The sequence below is a fragment of the Tupaia chinensis genome, unplaced genomic scaffold (genome assembly GCF_000334495.1).
Source record: "Tupaia chinensis unplaced genomic scaffold, TupChi_1.0 Scaffold145407_1, whole genome shotgun sequence".
Taxonomy (NCBI): domain Eukaryota; kingdom Metazoa; phylum Chordata; class Mammalia; order Scandentia; family Tupaiidae; genus Tupaia; species Tupaia belangeri.
The window spans coordinates 838,000-862,206 of record NW_006205268.1 but is presented as its reverse complement, the minus strand read 5'-3'; positions in this window follow the sequence as shown (position 1 = coordinate 862,206).

The following is a 24,207-nucleotide window of genomic DNA, read 5'->3' as shown; positions in this document are numbered from 1 at the left end:
AGAGTGCTATATCTTGGTCATGCTGGTATAATACTTCCAATGTCCTGTGAGTAATTAACAAATAGCATTGTCATAGTCACTGTCATTCTCTTCTCTGGACCTTCACATGCCTATCTCACCTCATTACCCAGGTCACATTGCCCTGACTCATGACTTTAAATAATTCCTAAATATACTCCCTAATTAATATCTAAGGCCTTGAGTTCTTTATTAACATCCAGTTTCATACAGTCAACTATCTCTTATTCTTCACCTAGGTGAAAAATAAAAATTTAAATATTAAATTTTTGATCACACCTCTCCCCTTCCTAAACAACTCCATTATTCCAAAGAAAGGACTCACATCATAGCCATCATGTATGCACTAGCCCAGATTTAAAAAAAAAAAAAAAAAAAACAGAAAAGAAAGAAAAAAGAAACAGAGTTCATCGTTTATTTCTGTTTTTTACCAGAAATGCTGCAACAGGTCTGTTAGCAAGTCCTGTTAGCCCTACCTCTATAAGGTATTCTATATTTTATGTCATGTCCACTAATCACCCCTTTGCATCTTTTGTCATCCCTCACCTAGGATATCACAATAATCTTCTAACACACTTTTTATGCAGTCCAACGTGGTCCATGCCCCACAGAGCAGCTAAGGCCAGAATAACTGTTCAAAAATGCAAATTAGATCCTGTCACAGTCTGCTTCTAATCCTCCAGTAGTTTCTCATAATATCTTCTGAATAAAATCCAAAATCTAACCATGTCCACGGTTATTTATGTGATCAGGTTGCATTCTACCTATTGACACTTTTAGCTCTCTTCAAACATTGTACCTCATTCTGATACTGCTCTTTTCTTCAAAACATTGAGTTTATTCCCATCCTAGTCTCAATATGTACTATATACATACATACATGTGTACACATATATATGCACATGTGCATTTTAATACCTACATGCAATCTCTTCTTGACACTTTTATTCATTCTCATGACTTGATAGGTTACCAACATATTACTTCTATGCTTTTATTTTCATTCGCTATTTCTTAAGCTCCAAACCATATTATTCCATTTGTAACTAAGTAACTGCTCTTGAAAGACATAAAAATTTAATCCGTCTCATCTCATTTCTCCTTATCTAGCCCAAAATCCTTAATTCATTTATTAGAACCACCACTAACTCAACTGCTTACGTCAGTTGGCCTTATACAATCAAATAACCAATCATTAAGTTTGGGGATTTTTTTTTTTTTTTGGAAAGGTTTTTACACTATAGGGTGCATGCGCTCGCCAGACAGACAGAGAGAGACAGAGAGACAGAAAGCGAGAAATCACCCCCCAGGGGGGATGGTCACGCCACAATCTCTTCTCCTCCATTCTCCTCTCGGGATCTTGGGCACGCATGCACACGCGCCCGGCGTGAGTTTTAAGCCACCGGGTCCAGGACACGAACCGCGGTCAACTACGTGGGAATCCAGCGCCATAGCCATTACGCTAACTGCTGGTTTCCAAGTTTTGGAATTTTTAACTCATAAATAATACAACTCAGTCTAGTTCTTTTCATCCTAACTAGAAATGGCCTGGAATAATTCATTCTTATTTCTGGTTTAGGTACTAGCAACAGCTTTTTTCCTTACTGGCATCCCTAACTCTAGATCTGCTGTCATCTAGTCCACTCCAATGTGAACTTTCTGAAATGTATTACAAACTGTCACTTCCTTGCAAAAGAACTTTCAATGTCCCCCGTCCTTAAACTATTCAGATACACTTAGAATGGCATTAAAAGTATCCATTACTTAACACATGTCTACTTCACTTATAACCCCACACCATGATCCACTAATATCTTACCACTGAATTATCTACATTTCTCCAAGCAAGCAAGTGCATTTTGCAGTTTCAAATGTTCCTAAATCTTTCAAGAGAGAACCCAGGGCCTACTCAGAAGAAGCCTGATTCCATGTAGTTACCATGGTTGATATTCCCAACTCAATAAGCCTGAAATATACCAGGCACACATGTAAGTGCCCAAGATCTGACAGACTGGAAGATTAGAGGGCAAGGATGGTGGTGTGACCAGACACTAAGCAGAGTTCTCAACTCTCTTTCTCTCTCTCACATACATGTGCATGGGCTGTATTATTAATAAAGAAAAACATTTAAGAGGACCCTATTTTTGAAATCCTTTTTAAAGTTTGACCCAGAAATTATATTAACATGTCTTTGTAGGGGTCTCTTGATCTCCATGATCTATCATTTGCCTGTGTTTACGCCCATTCTTGTCTCTGACCGTAATTCACGTCCTCCAGCCACACTGCTGTTCTTGAAAAGGCTCTGCATGTAGGAGGCATAATCTTAACTAAGTCTGACCACAGGTGTGTAGTTTGCATATGATTTAATTAAACTTAATTGCATTACACAGGGCATTATCATGATGATGAACATGTCAGTGACAGAGACAACATAGTTCCAGGTGTCTCAATTGTTGCTATGATGGAAGAGAATTAAATGCTAACTTGGGTCTAGCACGCAGACTTTAACCAAGCACGTCAGTTGTCTATTCATTTATTCTTGAAGTTTCTTTCTTACTTACTCTGTTCCTTTCTTTCCTTTTACCTTGTCTTCCTTTGCTCTGCCCTACCTTCTCTTTCTCTTTCTTCTTTTTCTTTCCTTTTTTCTTTCTTTCTTCCTTCTTTTCTTCCTTTCTTTTTCTTTCTTTCTTTCATGAAGATACCAGAACCCCTGACAGTGTCTTACCACATCAAGATCTTTCCCCCAGCCTTTCAGCCAGCTAGGAAAATGGTATACTGTGGGTGTACGAGGCCTGTTCAGGTTGACCCAAGATCCAAACTCTTGACCTTCCCATTTGGCTGAGTAATGTGCAGCAGTGCCCTATCACCTACGGTACTATTGCTGGACCTGAATTAATTTTTGTTGCATATAGTGGAGCACAGTGTAAGACCTCTGCTGATAAATTTGTGTGTATTCAAGGGGTCTTAAGAAAAGTTTATAGAAAACGTGTTTTATGAAAAAACTATGCATGGATTTCAAATTTTTTTCACCAAAATAAGGTCATATTTGAATTCTGTTTTTAAAGTTTATTTATTCCATGAGTAAGAAAGAAACAGAGACAGTGAGATAGTGTCCTCAAAATGATCCTAACACCATGAGCCACCCCAGCCTCAGTCAATCATGGATCATGGGCAAACACACACATGTGCTTGCATACTCAGGGTCAGTGGGCACAAACTGGGAACCTTCCCATGTGGGTCTTCCCCTAAGAGGGTTGTTATTGCTGCACTGCCATCTTGCCCCTTCCAGGAACTTTGTGAGCTACCCACTTACGTGATATTTTTTTCTCATTATCCTTGGCTGTCCCATATTCTTTTTTTGTGTGCTTGCATAGTTGTATTTCAAAATTTTTCTTTTTATTATAACATTTCAATATTGTATTTTGTATACTGTGCATATTTTTGAGTTAAAATAGCAAATGTTTCTATAACCTATTTGGAGGGAAGAAAGGTAACTTCATATTGGATATTTCATTGTAAATGATTGTTAGAAATGGGCTACCCAATTTTTAAATGTGCAAAACACTTGAATAGACATTTAACACATTTTAAAACAGATAATAAGTATGTGAATATGTGTCCAATATCACTGAGTCATTGAGGAAACACAAATTAAAACCACAAGGAAATACCACTATCTGACCTCAAGACTACTTCATTTTAAAATGTTTTAAATGACTGTCAATATCAAATGTCAGGAAATGCGTGAGCAGCCAGAACTTGCATACGTTGCTAGTGGGAGTATAAAGTGGTACAAACTCACATGTTTGGCAGTGTCTACCAAAGCTGACAATAAGTCTACCTATAACTCAGAATTCAACTCTTAGTATATAAGCCCAAGAGAATTCAGTGCATCTGTGCACAACAAAAGGTATATATAAAAATGTCCATATGGTTTACTGTGTAATTGACAAAACTAGGAAGAACCAAAAATGTTCATTAACAGTAGGCTGAATAAATACATTTTAAATTCTTAGACAATGGATTATAACATAGGGATAAAATAAACTATCTGTGGATGAAACAATATAGATGAAACTAGTAAGTGATGGGGCCAGCAGGTGGCATAGTGGTTACATCACCAGACTCCCTCATGGGCAACCGTGGTTCAAATCCTGGACCCAGTGACTTGAAACTCATGTGGGTGCATGTGCGTGCATGCCCAAGATCCTGAGAGGAGAATGGAGAGGAAGGGATTGCAGTGTGGCCATTCCTCAGGAGGTGATTTCTCACTTTGCCTCCCACTGTCTCTGTCTCTCCAGTGAGGGCACATACCTTAAGGAAAAAATCTCTAAAGAAAGAAAGGAAGAAAGGAAGGAAGGAAGTAGGGAGGGAGGAAGGGAGGAAGGGAGGAAGGAAGGAAGGAAGGAAGGAAGGAAGGAAGGAAGGAAGGAAGGAAGCTAGTAAGTGAAAGTGACAGAAAAGTTGATGTACTTAGGATTCCATTTATATGACATTCAAATAGAGGACAAAAAATAAAATCAATATAATGATTGTATTGGAAGAGGATATGTGAATATTGAGTGGAAATAGACATGGGCATTGCTTAGGGATGTAGAAGCTCATAGAATTATTTGGAGGACATTATTTGGATCACATGAGTGTTTACTTACACTGCTACCTGTAGCAGTTGTTGCATATTCACTTTAGACTTATGCACTTTACTGTACATAAGTGAGAGCCTTGATAATATTATATACTGAAGAAGCAAAGTTCTTTCAAAGTGCAGAAATACTGGTTCTTCTTGTGACACACAATTTTGTATTACTTACTACTGAAGCCCTCTGTGGCTTCCAGTTAATTACTACAGGTACATGAATTTTTATTACTCTATTATTCATGTATTATGATTTAGCTAGTCCACATTTTTAAACTAATTTGATAGGGAAATATTTCTATGGTGACATTTATCACCAACAAATGAATTATAATTCTAAATTTATTCCTAATGCCTTATAACAGAATTTCTCAAAGTATAGACTCAAATTCACTCAAAACAAAGCAAATTAAAATGAAGAAGAAAATAAATTATATTTTGGGTATCATGAATAATGACAATAGAAGTAAAAGAAGGCAAGAAAATTTATGTCCAGTTTTTCTCTTAATTTCTCCATCAAGCATAATGACTTTTGGATTGGAAACAAAGAGAAGATATTGGTTAAACATAAATCAAGAGTATTGCTTACAAGTTAAAGAATAAACAATGGACGCTCATGATGGCTATCGAAGCAAAAGAGTACCTAACCTCTCTCTCTTACTTTTCTTAAATGACAAAGAGTATGCACAGGAAAGAGAGGGAGAGAGGAGCATCCTGCTCAGGACTCAATCATACTACAATCGCCTTCCTCCATTATGCCGGTCAATCCCATCTGGGGTATGTGCTGCTCTGTCTGGCATGGTTCACGCCGACCAAACTAGGGATTCAAACCATGCTGCCATGTAGAATCTGGCTTCTGTCGAACTACACATTACCGTAGTGCTGGACTTACTGCTTCTTTTAATAAATTCAACTCTCTAAAAGTTATAAACAAAAATCCTCATATATCAGTGTCATGAGAGATTTTGGAAATGTGTCATTTGGTCTATCACTGAGTCATGTGATATTTGTGGATATCTTGTTGTTGTTTTATTCCCCATAGTAGTTTTCTCTGGCTACCATAGCAAATTACTGTAATTTAGTGATCAATAAAACTTGTTATCTTCATATTCTAGAGAGATGACCAAAATGGATCTCACTAGACTAAAAGCATGTTAGTAAGGCATGTGTAATTTTTAGGAGGCTTCTAGAGAGAATCCGTTTTCTAGCCTTTTCTAGCTTCTAGAAGTCACCCTTGTTCTTTGGCTCTTTGCCATTTCTTCACCATCAGATCCAGCAGTGTTTTTAGTTCTCTGACCATTCTGCAGTTTTCACAGTTTCATGGGAGCTAGGAATGGTTTTCCACCTGTAAGGAACTATTGATTAGATAGGCCTGCCTCAAAAATTTGAAATAATTTCCTCATCAAGTTCCACTATTAGTCAATTGGCAAAAAATAACTTTTCTATGCAAAGTAATATATTCACGGGTTCCAGGCATTAAGCCATGTCCATTGGTGGGGGAGAGCAGAGGTCATTGTTCTGCCTACCACACATACTCTCTTTGATGTGTCTGTTTGACATCTATGTGATAATGTATGTAAAATCATTCATACCTGAGACTGAAGTTCAGGGTAGACATGTTCACTAGAGCTATAAGAAAAACCCAGGTTGAGTGATATTTAAAGCCTAGAAACTGGGGCTGGTAGATAGAGTGGTGGTTAAGGCATTGGACTCCCACATGGCCACCATGGTTTGAGTCCCAGACCTGGGTGACTCTCTTTCTCTCTTGTCACTTTGTCACTCTCTGGTCAAATTGTGGAATAATAATAATAATAAATAAAATTAAATAAATAATTATTTAAGAAAAAAAGAAATATCCACGTGTGCCTTGGTTAAGAAAATACTAGGTGGTGCATGCATAGAAGTAATAGAAAAAACATTTTAGATTTAAAAGCAATATAATTAGTTAATCCTATTGTCCTGTATGTCCTACAGTGATAAAACTTTGATGACTAACAGATCTGAATTGAAAAGCATGATAGAGATCACTTAGTGAAACCTTCCATTTGAACAGGGAACTGCAACTCTGTAAGAAACACTGGATTAGAAGGGATAATTTCAATGGTAGTCCCTGGGCTGTGGTTTATGCTTTGAGGAAAGGCTTGTCTGTTATTTTTCCATAGTGTCTACTCCAATGGGTTGTATGGTATGTTTTCAAATAAATTAATACATAAAAAATCCTGAATCACCACATAATATTTCTGAGCCTCAGGGGTTTCATTTGCTTTTCCTTTCATTTAAAATAGGGATTATATGGGCTGGCCCCTTGGTGCAGTGATTAAGTGCTGTGCATAGTGAGCTATATTCCTCCCACATGACTGACTGCGGTTCAAATCCCAGCCCTGGCAGTTTATAAAAAAATGCTGGGCACATGTCACGCATCCCTAAAATGCTGACCTGAAGGAGAAATGGAAGTAAAGAAGATTGCAATGACCATGCCTCACTAAGGGATGCTTTCTCTCTTTCTCTCTGGTGAGCATGCATAACCCCTAACAGTTTTTTTAAAAAGTGGAATAATGCGATGGCTTTATCTATCTTGTAGGTAGTCTGTGAGAACAAGTTCTTCTCGGTAAAACATCTGTATACATATGATTTCTAAAGATATCAGAAGTTTGTTCACTTCATATTTTTATTTCACTATTTCAAGATTTATGTCCTTTGTCCTCTAAGATGTTATTTGCATTTTGAGGTCATGTTAGCGGAAACCTTTAACATTAGAGATTCTTTAGTTGTCCCCTCTTTTTTTTTTTTTTTTTTTTTTTTTTTTTTTTGGAGAGGTTTTTGCTATATGGCGCATGTCCTCACCAGACAGACAGAGACAGAGACACAGAAAGTGAGAAATCACCCCCCAGGGTGGATGGCCACATCGCAGTCCCTTCTCCTCATTCTCCTCTCGGGATCTTGGGCATGCACGCATTCGTGCTGGGCGTGAGTTTTAAGCCACCAGGTCTGGAACACCAACTGCAGTCGACTGCATGGGAGTCCAGCGACATAGCCTTTACGCTAACTGCTGGCCCCAAATTGTACAACTTGTAACAAGAATTAAAAACACTTAGGAAATTTACAGAATCTTCTCTTTGGATTAGAAAATAATTTCTAAATTGCTTTTCATGAGTTTATTCTCCTATCTAAATAGGATTTTCTTTATGGTTTTCTTATTTTAAAAAACCTACATATTCTTTTCTCTGTATTGAAGTTTAAGGTCTGATAACTCAAGTTTCTTTAGATTAGAGAAACTTGGTTATTTATTTATTCATTTAATTTTTTAGACATAGTTATATGACAACATAGGCACAGAAATTATTGATGTTCTAGAAATTCCTTTTGTAAAAGGGAGAAGGCTCCTTATTTTATGATTCCTTGCTTATCTGTGGGTTAATGAGGAATAAATGAGTCCTTGCTAAATATTTTGGCTTATTGACACTGCCCTTAGATTTATGTCCCTGAATTAAGTGTTTGGAAACATTGTTACAGAGCAAACATGACTTTTCTGCATGCTTGTTTGCATGCAATTTTAGTCTATAATTTTAATGAAAAAGAGTGCATACTTTCTGTAGTATGTGTAAAGAAAGCTGATATATTATACCTGTCTACTTACATTCCAGGTAATTTACAAGTCTTACTAAAAGGGAGCATGATAAGAAACTGGCTACAGTAAAATAAGTGTCTTTATTCTGTAACAAATAATGCAATTCTCACTCATTTTTTAATTTTAGTTTACACTTCTCTTGGACATCATGCAAAACAGCAAATAGGATAATCCTAGGTGGTCAGATTTTCTAAGAAAGAAGACATTCTCTCACATATGAAAAAGAAAAAAAAAAATCACCATGTCTCAAGAGTTCCATTGAATCTTTATTGCCCAACCCTTTCCTTAATAAAACTACTTCCTGGCTCTGTCAAGATCTGCTGAATGAGGCAGAGCAAGCGATAAACTGTAAAAAATCTCACAAGATAGCAGAAGTGAGAACTGCTTTTCTCCATAAATTAGGCATATTCCACTGAAGAAATTGTCTTCCATCATAGCACTATTTTTTCCAAGGTAAAGTGTATAAGAAGGATGTATTTTATCCTTTTTTACTTAGAGTTCAGTAGTTCAGATTTGTCTCTATTAATAAAATTAGAATTTGAGATATAAATGAATTTATCGACATGCTTTAATACCTAATGGGACAATTTTCATATCAGGGTCTGTAATTCAAACACCAGTAGGAGGACTAGCCCAGTAGTACAGTACTTAAGCACTGTGCCTTGGGAGATGAATTTCACATGGCCAACCATGGTTTGAATCCCGGCCCAGGTGGCTTGGAAAAAAAATTATAGGCACATGTGCATGCATGTCCAAAATGCTAATGGGAAGGAGAAATGGAGGAAAATTGATTGTGGCATAACCACACCCATTCAAGGCATTTTTGCTCTCTCTCTTTCCTTTCCATCTGTGGTGAATTCACATGCCTTCTGGGAATACAAAAAGAAGTCAATAAGAATAAAAGTGGGATAATGGAATTAAAGACCTAAATCTGTTCTATTTTTCTTTTGTCCAATATGAAACAAGATTTTCCTCCATAAATTGAATTGAATAAATGTTAAGGCACATTCTAATTGGACTGTTTGAAGTAGAAATTTGGTAGTTTCTATGCATCAGGAAAAAAAAGACAGGATTTGAGGATCTGTGATTATTGTGTTTTTAACCAAGACTTCTCCTGCTGTTTTATTGCGTAGAAAAATTACATATCAAAGGTTGGATTAGAACATGTGAGTAGGAGATATTATATCTGACAAACAGTGCTGTATAAAAAACGGCAAATTAAATAATACAGTGTTAGGCTAGAATGTATTTAGTGTTAATAAAAATGAATTTTTGTATTTGGGAAAATATTCCAATTCTACTTTGTAGATTTTGCATATTGTCTGATCCATGTGCTGGTAGCAACAATTATATTTTATGCATGTACAAATGTAATTTTTCATAATTTCAAAAGTAAGCAAAAACATTCCTTGAACGGAACAATAAAAACACCTGTATACACTTACTGCTTCATGCATTTTCACTAAACTGAGCATTTTGCTCAGTTTGCTTTATCATATTCTCTCTCTGTCTCTTTCCTGTGTATACATGACATGTATACATATATGTACATATGTCTACATATATACATGCTTCCATACAAATGTATACAAATATACACTTTTTTAAGGTTACTAAAATTTAACCTATAGATATTACTTATTTTTATCTATAAATTCTTTAGTGAGTTTTCTACTAATACAACTATTATTTACATAAACACAATACAATTATAAAATTAGAAAAAAAAATGTTTTAAGGTTTTTGCCATGGAGTTTATGTGCTCACAGGGAAGAGAGACAGGGAAAGGGAAGTAAGAAATCACTCCCCAGGCCATGCCACAATCCCTTCTCTTCCATTTCCTCCTGGGATTTTGGGCATGCATGCACATGTGTCTGGCATGATTTTCAAGCCACCAGTTCTGGGAATCGAACTGTGGATGGCCATGTGAGAATCCAGAGGCTTAATCATTATGCCATGTGCTGGCTCCTGAAAATGAGAAAATATAACGTGATCATATTCTAACTTACAGTCAATATTGATTTCTCTTTCTCTTTTTTTTTTTTTTTTAAGTCTTCTGCCATAGGGCACATGTACTTGCAAGGGAGATATAGAAAGAGACAGTGAGAGAGAAAGTAAGAAGTCATCGCCTGGCGTGATGGCCATGCTGAAATTTATTCTTCTCCATTTTCCTAGGATTTGGGGTATACAAGCATACATACCCAGTGCCCAGCTTGATTTTCAATCTGCTAGGTCCAGGACTCAAACAGCAGTAGACCATTTGGGAGTTCAACACCTTAGCCATCATTTACTTCACCTGGTCCCAATTCTGAATTTTTTTTACATATCCCCGTAATGTTCATTTTTTCAGATTTTTTTTTTTCTTTTTTTATGAGACAGAGCTATGCATTGTTTAGGTTGGCCTGGAATTCTCTACCTTCCTGCTTTAGCCTCCCAAGTAGCTGGAATTATAGGTTCCACCACTGCACCTGACTTAGTATTGTTCTTTTTAACAATTTATTACGGGTCAGAATCTAATCTATTAATAGTATAAATGTAAAGAAAAAATACATTGGAGTTTAACAGTTCACATTTTGTAATTTCCATACTTTCAAGGTGTGGTAATAGTAGAAATATTTGCTAAATTTCTCTAAAGCATTGAAAAGCATGGAGACCTTTTAAACTCATTTTATAATCACTGAAACCAAAACTGGACAATAAAGCAAGCACATATCTATGTGTAAACACACATACATTGCAAACCACAAACACACTCAAAGTGTAGTGCAAAAAATTGCTGTAACTTAGGGTTAATCTAACTTTAGAGTTTGGCGTAGACCAAGTCACTTCTTATGCTTGTCAGTTAAATTATAGAACAGGATGTAGAATAGGACAAGAATTCACATTCCTCACTACATTAAAAATTTCAGCCTGGTTTCTTATCTGGAGATTGATAGCTGAATGGCAGTAATTATTACTTTTAATTTTCTATCATCCTTCTATGTGAGAAATTATACATATTAGAGGAAATTTTTCTGTTTCAGTTTCCAATGTTGCTTTCCACATTAATTTACTATTTTATCAATAGCTTTGATTTTCAAACACACTTTACACCTTGTTTATTCATGGGTTGAAATATAATGTTTCCATTTAGATGTTTTCAAATGTGTCAAAAATAGAGGGGAAACTTAAAGACATTGAGTAGACAAAGATTTCTTAAATAAGACCTCTACACCACAGGCAATAATTCCAAAAATAGACAAATGAGACTACATCAGGCTGAGATTGTGTACATCAAAGGAAGCAATAATCAGAGTGAAGAGACAAACTTCAGACTCCCAGACTGGGAGAAAATATTCACTAACTAGGCTTCAGATAAGGGACTGATAACCAGAATATATAGGAAACCCAAGCACCTACCTGCAAATAAATAAATTAGTAAACAAAGAATCCAATTAAAAAATCGGCAAATAAGCTGAACAAACAACTCTTAAGGAAGACATGCAAATGGCAAAAAAATATGTACAGCGTCCCTTATCATAAGGAAAATGCAGAAATGCAAATCAAAATCACAATGCGATACTACTTAATCCCAGTAAGAATGGCTATGAATTAAAAAAATAATAATAATAAAAAACAAGTGTTGGCAAGGCTATGGTGAAAAGGGAACTTTCCTACTCTGTTGGCAGGAATGTAAATCAGTACAGCCACTGTTGAAAACAGTATGGAGGGTCCTCAAAAAATGTATAAATAGAACTACCTTAAGACCCAGTAATACCACTCTTGGGTATTTACACAAAGCACAGGAAAACACTCAGTTGGAAAGACAATTGCATATCCATGTTTACTGCATAATTATTCACAATTACTAAGACATGAAATCAAGTTAAATGCCCAAGAACAGATGACTGGATTGGAAAAATGTGGCTACATATATATCATGGAATACTATTCAGCAAAAAAACACAAAAAATCAGATCCTGCCTTTTAATACAAAAATGGGTAATTATAGAAGACTTAATGCTAAGTGGAGAAAGCCAGACTATGAAAGATAGGCGTTATATGTCCCTGCTCAATATATATGAAATATTGGCACTTTATGGCAGAAATTGAAAGACTAGAAGATACTAGTGAGATGCTGAGTGTAGATATCGAAAACTGTATGTGCAAGAGTAGATAGGAGATTAGAGGGAGGAACTCAAGAAAAAAATTAAGAGACACAAGAATGGAAAGTTATCTGTTGAGGATGATGTATATGACAATATGCATCACATTTTTGTTTTTTTGTTTTTTTTTTTAGAGAGATTTTCACTATAGACTATGTGCACTCACCAAAGAGAAAGAGAGAAACAAAGAGTGAGAAAGTGAGAAATCACTCTCCAGGGGTGATGACCACCCTGCAGTGCCTTCTCCTCCATTCTCCTCTTGGGCTCTTTGGCACACACACACATATTCATCCAGCATGAGTTTTCAACCACCGGGTCCGGGACTCGAACCATGTTCTACAACATGGGAATCCAGTAACGTAACCATTATGCTATCTGGTGATCTCAATATGGTAATATCTTTGACTTGATAGACACACAATATATGTATGCTTTGGAAAACTGTATCAGGTGCTATAAAGATGTACAATGATTAAATGTAAAAAAAAATAAGTAAAACAAGATCTTGAGTGAAATAATAAAAATAAATAAATAATATTTAAATATTTAAGTAGTAGCAAATATTTACAGTTGTCTCTTAAAATTAATGAGAGGCCAGCCTGGAACAGCAGTGATGCAAATGGACCCACACAGAAAGGTCCTATATTTGTATTCCAGAACCTCCCTGTGCACACTGGACAAATGCCCTTGATTCAGGCTGGCTGGAGACTGATCATGGCATGAAGGTCCTGCTGGGAGTGCTTGTCTCTCTGTGTCTCACAAATGAAATAAAGTTTATAAAATAGGATATTGAGTAAAAGCCATTTCAAACTCATTATTTAAATATAATTTACATTTTTTGGGGAAAAGCAACAAAAAATGAGTTCAAAGTTTCCACTACTTTACATTAAGAAATTAAGGAATCTGAATTGGGCAACACTGTAAATTTTTTGCAGTTCTATCTCTGTAGGCTTTGCATTAGAATTTAGATTTCGGCTTTCCTGTGGAGGTTGATACTTCTAATGTGCAATTAGTGGAAGCAAAGAAACTTTGTTTATACAAATGGAACGCTAATGAGGTGGTACAATTGATGAGAATACATGATCATTTCAGAGCTACAACCAGAGTCCTCTACTACTTAATCTAATTCCTGACAAAGAGCTGGGGACAGCCAAGTGAATGTCGTGAACAAAATTAGGTTCTCTCTTATTTGTCTTTTTATCTAAGAGGAATGCAAGAACCTCATTATCAGTGCCTATCTCTTTTAAAATCATCCATCTCTTCCCCCTTAAAGACCTCAACACTATTCCAATGTAGAGCTTATAGAAAGCTGCCAAATAAACATCATCCATATGCAGACAAGATTATTTATGAAACATACTTCTTATAATATCTATGCATCTCCTTTCATTATTATTCTATAGTAAGTTTTAACCCCTAAAAATTACTGAATATAAATTTTGCTTTCAAATATGCCCTGGTCATAAATTTAAGATCTTTAATCAACTTTTAGAAATACCTCAAGGAAACAGGATGATTAGACCCCTCTGCTGCTTAGTAAGAACACTGGCCAGAAATTAGATCCCTTTCCTAAAATAGATTCATGTCCATAAGAACATGCTCCCTCTTTATGAAGCCCTCCCCAAACATAATTCCTAGTTTTAGTAAATTGCTTCAATTTATGTAAAATGGACGCTTAAAAGGAAATAATGTTTAATAGGAATCATTAAATCATAGAGTATAACATAATACTTTGTTTGTTTTTCCTCATGAGTTTATTTTATCTGATCTTGAGATTCTGAAAAAGAGCCGAAAGCCAACTTACATCATCAATGTAGCTAGAGGACTTCCAGAGAGGATTCTGCCCAATCATTCCCCAAATTTTCAGAATTGTCCGTATTACTCATTCCTCTGGTTTAAGATGATACATTATATTTTAAATATGAAAGTGTATGTGTAAGAGATGCTAAACCATGTGGACCATCACCTAGGAGGAGCTTACCATTAGGAATCAGGGAAAACCAGAGCCTTAGCAGGTTAAGGCATAAAATACCAAGGTTTAATTGAAAACAATACAATTTCAGGGCAAAAAAAGTGGCATGGGCTGCCTGGACAAGTTAATACAAAAGAAACACAGAGAAAACCCAATAATGCATTTTTTTCAACAATGGAATACAGGACCAAAGAAACATGTTTTTTTTTTTTTTTTAAAGGCAGACATTAGCATATTTTTAGTGAGTCCTATAGAAAAAAAACAGTGACATGTTTTGACTAGGACATCGTTACAAATAAATAAAACTGAGGGTTAGGGGGAAAAATAAATAAAATCACTTTATCTACACTACCATTTATTTGTATAGCAATGGCATAAAGCCATACTATAAACAGTTTACATGAATGCTGCCAATTAGTAGCAAGCTTTAAAAAGTTTTGATGAAATTTGCTTTCAGCCGTTAGTTCCCTGAAGACACAGTTCTGGCACAGGATTTCATATATTTTCACTGGGAAGAGTTTGTTAATATAATGCAAGTGGCTTGCTGGGCAGAGAAGAAAAACGACAGTGATTGCTGCCAATATTTATATAATTATACCCAGAGTCAGTTACTCTTCCCAAATAGTGAGAACAGTCTGTAACTCTTTCCTAGGTCAGAGACAATAAAAACAACAACAAAAACTCTGTTTTTTCCTCTAATTTTTATCATTTACAGCTCCTCTCTCATTTATAAATGATATGGAATTTATAATTATGGGATCTTCAAAACATTCTTGGATAGTGCCTATTATTAAAAAACATCAATTTCAGATTTTTTTTTGCACCAATATAAGCTCAGATTTTTAATTCCATTTTCAACAATGTTTGAAATACCTTGGTATTGATGATCCTGATATTTTACACACCTGGGTTTAGGTTTTTACTGTCAGTCTAGCCAGAGGAATTCTAAATATAGAAAAAATGTTTTATGACTTAGCTTGAGACTCAGAGTGGGTTGATAAACAACTGCCTTTAATCCTGAGAGGAGATTGGAGGAGAAAGGATTGTGGTACAGTCTCTGTTTCTCTCTCTCTGGTGAGTGCACACATTCTATAGTAATTTTTTTTAAAAAGAAAAAATGTTTCCTGAGTATGCTCATTTCAACTTTACAATAACGAAAAGCCGAAGATAACCTAAAAGAAAAAGTGTACCAAGTATAAACTACGTGAGCCAGTTAAAACACACACAAGGAAAAGAAAATAATCTTTCTCAAAGGGTCAGCTATCCCATCAGTTGATAACCGCCACTTAATTCACCAAAATCTCACAGAGTTCCTCACCAACTACTTGAGCATTTATTAGTCTTTTTACAAATGAGATGGCTAATTCTCAAAGTGATCAAAGACAAAATCCTTCAACGCATAGTGGTGCCAAACCACTTTCAACTTAAAAAACCCACACATAATGATTTAAACAGTTTACTTTATCACTGGATATTGTTTATCAGAAATTTAAACATGCTTTATACTGTCAATGTTTATTATAAAAAAAGAAAACAATCCATATTCTTTAAAACTCTACAAATGGAAGGATTCACTTTGAAAATGTGTTCAAGTGCTTCATTTGAAAATCCATTGAAAAATGCCTTGTTTCATTTTCATAATATTTGCTGTCTTAAAATATTCAGTAAAATGACAGTTTATCACATACTTAAGTAATTAATCCTTTGTAATCATTTTTAACTTTTGAGTATAGGTCTATTGGAATCATGATTTTCTTCATGAAGATTTTTAGATTATACATAAATATTATACATGATTATATATGAATTTCAACATTTTAAACCAAACTATATTTTCTTTTTAATTTTTTTAAATTTATTTTGCTAGAGGGTGCATGTGTTCACAAGAGAGAAAGAGAGAGAGAGAGAGAGAGAGAAGAAAAGTGCTTCTGCCTGGGAGATGGCCACACCACACACATTCATTCTCCATTTTTCTCTCAGGATTTTGGACACATGTTTGGCATATTTTCCAGCTGTGGGTCCGGAACTCAAACTGCCCAGTTGGTCATGTGAGGTCCAGTTGACATAATCACCATGCCACAAGGCAGCCTTTTATTTTCTTTTTAACCTAAGGCAATGTTTTTAAAAACATTATCTTATGAGACCAGCAGTTGGTGTAATGGCTATGTTGCTGGACTCCCATGTGGTCGACTGCAGTTTCGAGTCCTAGACCAGGTGGCTTAAACTCATGCCAGGTACATGTGCGTGAGTGCCCAAGATCCCGAGAGGAGAATGGAGGAGAAGGGATTGCAATGTGGCCATCACCCTAGGGGGTTATTTCTCACTTCGTCACTCTCTGTCTTTCTGGTGAGCGCACATGCCCTATAGCAAAAACCTCTCAGGAATCAGCAGTTAGTGTAATGGCTATGTCACTGGACTCCCATGTAGTCGACTGTGGTTCGCGTCCCGGACCCGGTGACTTAAAACACGCTGGGCGTGTGTGCATGCATGCCCAAGATCCCAAGAGGAGAATGGTGGAGAATGGATTGCAGCGTGACCATCCCCCCAGGGGGTGATTTCTTGCTTTCTGTCTCTATGTCTCTCTCTGTCTGTCTGGCGAGCGCACGCGCTCTATAGCGAAAACCTCCCCCCCAAAAAAAAAAATTATTGGGACAAGCAGTTAGCATAATGGCTATATTGCTGGACTCCCATGTAGTTGACCGCAGTTTGAGTCTCAGACCTGGTGGCTGAAACTCACGCTGGGCACATGTGCATGCATTCCCAAGATCCCAAGAGGAGAATGGAGGAGAAGGCACTGTAGAGTAGCCATCCCCCTAGGGGATGATTCTTGCTTTCTATCTCTCTGTTTCTCTCTGTCTCTGGTGAAAGCACATGCCCTATAGCAAAAACCTCTCCCCAAAAAAGAAAAAAAAAAAGCCATTATCTTATTATTATCTTTGTGAACTTCTGCAAGTCACATAAACTACTTGGCCTTTGCTGTCTTATTCACGTATTTCCATGGGTCGGAGTGAAGGAAGAAATGGGTACCTCCAACAAGATCCCCACACAACAATGCACCCCAGTTCTCTGTGTGTGCCTGACATTCCCAGGGCAGTCCCAGGATGCAAACCCAGGACTTCCCCTTGTCAGTCCAGCAATGGCACTGCTGCACTACTGCCTGGCCCCAGGTGTCTTCGGTTTTGAAGAAAAGAGGTAGGATTCCTAGTTCATAGTTTTTAATTTCAGTATGTTAATCAACACATATTCACACAATGTTAAAGGATATTAAAAATAGAGTATTAACATTTAATGATTTCCAGATAAATTTGGAGCTGTGAATTCATCTAATAAATCTGTAACATATAGCATTATTGCAGTATTTGCTTAGAAGCATTACTATTTCCTTTTATAATCATTGCTTTTTATTTATGGGAACACTCTAATTTTCATAGTAGTAATAATAAATGGATGCTTACATGTTCTCCATGTAAATGTGCTCTTTAACCACCACAAGGTATAATGTTATAATCTCCACTTTACATGGAAGACAATAAAGTAATGGACAGGTTAAATAATTTGTCCAAGGTTCTAGAAACTTGTTTCAAACCCATGTGGTTCAAATAAGTATCCTTGAATTTTTTTTTTTTTTGAGAGGTTTTTGCTATAGGGCATGTGTGCTCTCCAGAAAGAGAGAGACAAAGAAACAGAAAGTGAGAAATCACCCTCCAGTGGTGATGGCCATGCCGCAATCCCTTCTCCTCTACTCTCCTCAGGATCTTGGGCACACACGTACACATGTCCGACTTGAGTTTAAGGCACCAGGTCAGGGACTCGAACTGCAATTGACTACATGGGAGTCCAGTGACATAGCCATTATGCCAACTGCTGGTCCCACCTCTGCTCTGAATTTATGAAGAGTACCTTACATTTCATTTAAGTGGATTTAATTTTAGTGAAGCCAGATGTCTATGTGATATGGCAATATAACCCAGAACAGTTTTTAGAGCTCAATATTTTCAAAGAAAGTAACTGTATATGATTATTAGAAATAAACCATGGTTTGCTTTCCATCACCATCCTCAACTTGTGTAAATAATGCCTCTCTGTTCTCAATATATTGATCATAGGTGATAATTGTTTGAGTCAAGCTTCTCATAGGAAATGTGATTTTTCTAGCTGAACAACTTCCCAAACTCCATAGGAGAAGGGGATGAGAGAAGGAGGTGGAGCAAAATAAATGGAGAAGAGGGGAACATAAAGATGGAGTAAAATAGATGGATCACCAATCAGAATAAGAGCCAAGTAGCGGTATTTCAGAGAAAGAAAAGTCTAATGAAGTTTACAGTTTGTGTGAACCATGTGATACACACCATCTTCTATTTCTATTCATAAAGTTGTCAAAAGAGAAATCAGCAACACTTGGACCTGCAGTTGATGCAGTTGGATTTGTAACTGATGCCTCTGAAATGTGCTAAGTCAGCCTAAAGGTTAACAGAGGCAGTGAGCAGTGACGCCCTTGGCTATGCAGGTACATGAGTTACACACTCAATCCTAAAGACTCAAACTGGGATTATATGAAATTCTGCCTGAAAAGGATAAAGAACACTATTAGACACTCATTTTATATCACTAAAAAAAGAAATAGCTCAATATAGTCACAAATTTGAGAGATGTGCAAAAGGTTTTCTTGCATACTTCTAAACAATTATTTGGGGGCTAGCATGTGGCACGGTGGTTGGAGTGCTGGACTCCCACATGGCTGACCATGATTTGAGTCCTGGACCTGGTGACTTGCTTTCTTATTTTCCTGTTTTCTCTCTCTCTCTCTGTCTCTGTCTTTCTCTGGCCAAATTTTTAAAAGATGATTATAATGAAGAAAGTAAAATAATTCTTTAAAAAATTATCCAAAGATGGGAGCCAGCAGTTAGCATAATGGCTATGTCACTGGACTCCCACATAGTTGACCGTGGTTCACGTCCCGGACCCGGTGGCTTAAAACTCACGCCGGGCGCGTGTGCGTGTGTGTCGAAGATCCCGAGAAGAGAATGGAGGAGAAGAGATTGCATCGTGGCCATCCCCCCTGGGGGGTGACTTCTCACTTTCTGTCTCTATGTCTCTCTCTCTCTGGAGAGCACACGCATCCTATAGTGAAAAACCTCTCCAAAAAAAAAAAATTATCCAAAGCTGATTAATTTAATTTTTATACCATTTGAATGATTCTCTTGATACTTCAAGTTACAGAACAAAGTTATATGTTTTAATACATGTGTAGGTATTTTTAATATTATGCTAATGGTGTATCAAAGTTTGAAAATTTAATAAAAATAGAATAATCTGACAAATTAAAAATTTCAATTCATGAAATTGCAAATTGTGTATAATCTATCCAAACATAATTTAACTAGGACAATAACAGAAAAAAATCACTCACTGCAGCATTAAACATTTTAGATACATGCTATTTTCTGGTGTTGAAGCAGTCTGAAAACGTTCATGGTACATCATGTGAACTTAGGTACTACTATGTAATTTTTCAATCTGTATTTTTAAAGTTTATCTCTTCCATGAGAGAGAGAGAGAAAGACAGAGATAGACGGGGAAAGGGAGTAAATCATGAAGAGAAAGAGAATGCAACAGCGAGAGGCACATTCAATGGGGTGCTCACGCTGCAGTCGACCCCCAGTATCAGCCTTCCAGGATCTGAGGTACTTTCCTGCACACTCACTCTGAGCCGGGAGTCCCCAGGACATGAACCCAAGACTTTCTTGGGTGAGTCCAATATTGCAGAATGCTGTGTTACTACTACACCACTATACTGTACCTGGCCTGAGGTACTGCTGTTTTTAAATTCAGTTTGGTTTTTAATTTGTAATATTGGGTTTACATTAGTAAGTGGTGTCAGGAAGGATGTGTTTCTCTTCATATGCTTGGATCTCACTTACTCCCTGTCTTCTCAGCATCATTATACCATATACCATCATTATACCATCACTCCTTTCTCATGTGTTTTCCACTTTGTCCTTTTATAGTATCATTATTGCTAGGATTTCTAATGTTTAAATCCTCCTTATCTTAGTGGAAAAGCCTCCTTATTTCTTATCACATACCCCTTCCCTTTCTCAGATTCCTCTTTGTCTCTTCTCATCTCCCTCAATAAAAATGTCACTCAGAAGATGTCTGCTAACTCTCAGAGTTCTGTCAATTGGACATAGTCTTTCTCCCACTTTAGCCTGGCTTTTCCAGGAACCAGCAGGTGGCATGGTGGTTCCCACATGGCCAACCTTAGAGTCCTGGACCCAGTGGCTTGAAAATCATGCGGGGTATATGTGCATGCATGCCCAAAATCCCTAGAAGAGAATATAGGAGAAGAGACTGCAGTGTAATCATCCCCCTTGTGGAGTTATTTCTCATTTTCCCTCTGTCTGTCTGTGTCTCTTTCCTCTCTGGCAAGCACATATGTCCTATGACAAAAACCTAAAAACAAAAACAAAAACAAACAAACAAACAAAAACCCATAGAAATAAAGAAAAAGGAATGGCTTCTCCACCCTAAAGCCCACCCATTAACTCATATTTTTAAATTTCACAATTCTGTGTTTGTTTCCTCATTCATCCACCTGTCCATTCTAGTAGCTGTTGACATTTGAATCATCTCATTTTGCAAACTATATTTGAGCCAAACCCTTCTGTTTTTCCAGCTCTCTCTCAGAAAGTCCTTTCTTTGTCTTCACTTTTTCTCTCAAACAGTTATTTAATGCTGAGGTTTCTCACAGCTGAGTTTTTAAGCTATTTCTTTTTTGTCACAGTCTCCTTAGGTGATGTCATCTTCCTAAGTGACTCAGTTTTAAACCTCCAGCCCAGATGCCTCCTGACTCATGCCTCTAATTGCACATTCCACATCCTAATGCTGATGTCTTGAAGGTACCTCAAAGTAAACCTTTCAAGAACCAAACACATATTAACCCTGCAAACATAATACTTCTTTACTTCTTTTTTTTTTTAATCTCAGTAAATGTGGTTCTGCAGGTCTCACACTTGACTTATTCTGAGTCTTCTCAGTCACCACGTACATGTAATCTATGCCCATGGTCTGACAATTTTGTTTCTTATAACTCTATGAGCATTCTATAGTAGCTTTCTACCTACCACTCCCATTCTTGACTAACTTCAACACTTTTTGTCTAGTTTACTGCAGAAGTTTCCTAATCGATGATCCTTTGTTAGTTGATCTTTACTTACAATATGTTCAACAAATATCACCAAGGGTGACCTTTTTACAGCAAAATTTTGTCCATATGAACTTTGTAAAACCCTTCAATAGCAAAGAAAATAAGTAACTAATATGTGTGCTATGGTTATAGATGAGTGTATGCAAATTAAAGAAACATATTTATGCTTTTATCAGAATTTTCCTCCTGCTCTTCAAGAGAGACAATGGCATGTTTCATCCATCCTACAAAACCTTGCTTATTCTGTTCTTGTCTCTGACTTCAACCACCTCTAACTTCCAGCCTCAACATGCACACCAGCTATATAATTAGTTCCTGTGTGGCCACACCAGGACTATCCCTCCATTTATATCTTAGGATATACATTCTTTCTACACAGAATATGTGGAATAGAGACTAAGAGTTAAATAATATTCACTTTCTGTGCTAACAGACTTTTACTTTTGTGACTTCTGTATGAATTATTGCATCCTAGTTTTTTTTTTCCTTTTTTTTCTTCTTCTTTGTCATACTAGTCTGTGTGAGGGTGAGGGTGAAAGTATGTATTGAAGGGGCCAGCAGATGACATGGTGAACACCCACATGGCCAACCGTTGTTCGTGTCCAAGACCTGGTGGTTTGTTTTCTCATTTTCTCTCTCCCTCTGCTCTCTCTGGTGAGTACATGTACCCTATAGCAAATTATGCAAATAATGATAATAACATTTTTAATTAATTAGTTCATAAAACATGTACCCTATAGCAAATTATGCAAATAATAATAATAACATTTTTAATTAAATAGTTCATAGAAAAGAAAGTATATATTGATAAAATAAATATATTGGAACTATATTCTAAATAAAATCAGTGTCTTTAGGCAAGGTGATTAATGTGAAACTTTTTCCGGCAATAGTTTCCCAAACTGATGGGCACTGGGCTGCTTTGGTCTACGTTCTGGCTGTGTGTGTCCTGAATTATTTCTTCGTGTGCAAGCATTTTATCATGAATAAGGAAAAAAATGAAAAACAAACACATCAATGAATAAAGGGCTAAATGATACTAAATAATGAGGTGACTATGAATTGTTGCCTTATTAGCTGGATGCATGCCTCAGTGTCCGATTTTTATACCAAAGCCTCCAATGCAATGGTTAAAAACTATGTGGAATTTTCACACGCGCCCTACAGTGAAAATCTCTCCAAAAAAAAAAGAAAAAAAATATGTGGAATTTTCAGACCTGCTTCACTTTTTTGCTCGGGAGAGCTGGTGTGTATCCTAAGGACAAATAAGACCCACATCTGATTTACATATTGATAATAATCACTGCCAGTAATTCACTTCATTTGCTTCTCTTTCTTTTCCCATTCAAATGTACCTTTAGGTTGTATCAAAAAACGGGAAAGAAATGCGCTTAATATCAAAGTGATTATTTTGTTCTGTGTATTATAAGAAAGAGAACATTTAGACCATATTAAAAAAAACATAGTAATTTCTCAAATCATTCATGGTTTTATAAAACTCATAATGGTTCAGCAAATATGAAAACACTACTTTGTCTTGTTTTCAATGAAAATCGAATATTTTCCTCTTTATTTCTCATTTAAATTGTGCTACTTAGTCTTTCTAATTTATTTTATTATAGGTTTATACTTTTTATTATAGAAAATGTATGCCTTTGTATCTTATCTGTCTAACTTTAGTTCTATAATAGGTTTTTAAATCCTCACTGAAGAATCTCTTAATCTTTTCTTTTATCTCTATTTTGACGCCTCTGTTGATTTTTCAGTCTCTATCTGTCATCTCTGCTATATCTCTACATAATCCTGTGCTCTGTTTTCAATCTCTCCCTCTCTCTCATAGTTTGATTTTGTCCTCAGATTTTTAAGGTACTTTCATATTTTTCAATACTGCAACCATTTAATTTTACTTGAGGCACCAGAATTCATTACCAGTATAGGTCTTCAAATATGTTATCATAACACTTGCTCTTTTCCTTCTGGCTGATGAAAATAAAATTACATTTTTCCTTTTAGCCATTTTTCATGTAGAATCCATTCTCAAATGCAGCATACTAATATGCTTTTGCCTTAAATAGATCAGTGGAGGGTCAAAATATAGTTAATTTTGTAGGCCCTAAGATGAAGCTTCAACCCAGAAATTGGTGTTAATAGAACAAAACATGTTGGCTTTCTCTCTCATTCAAAGCTGAGGGAAACACTAATATCATACTTTCATTGGCTATAAATCCAAATTCAAAATTAGAGCCACTGTAAGGGTAGAACTAACTAAGGTTTAAGGCTGCTGAGATAAAAGGGAGAATATGTATTTTTGGCAGACACACCTTGTTGTCCACCCAAAAGATATGCTCCCCTTCTTCCTAAGACAGGTTAGCAGTTGCAATACAAGCAACCAAAAAGCTACATTTCCTGGGTCTGTCTTATAATTAAAGGTGGTCATGTGACCCAGAAGTCACTGGGTTTTGTTCCCAGCAAGGCATTTCTAAATGGCACACACTCAGTCTGCATGGACCTTTTGTTCGAGGTCCCTCTACTTATCCCTCCCAGATTGATTGCAGTGAAGAGCTGACAATGTGAAATCAGTGTTAAGGATAAAAACAGAAT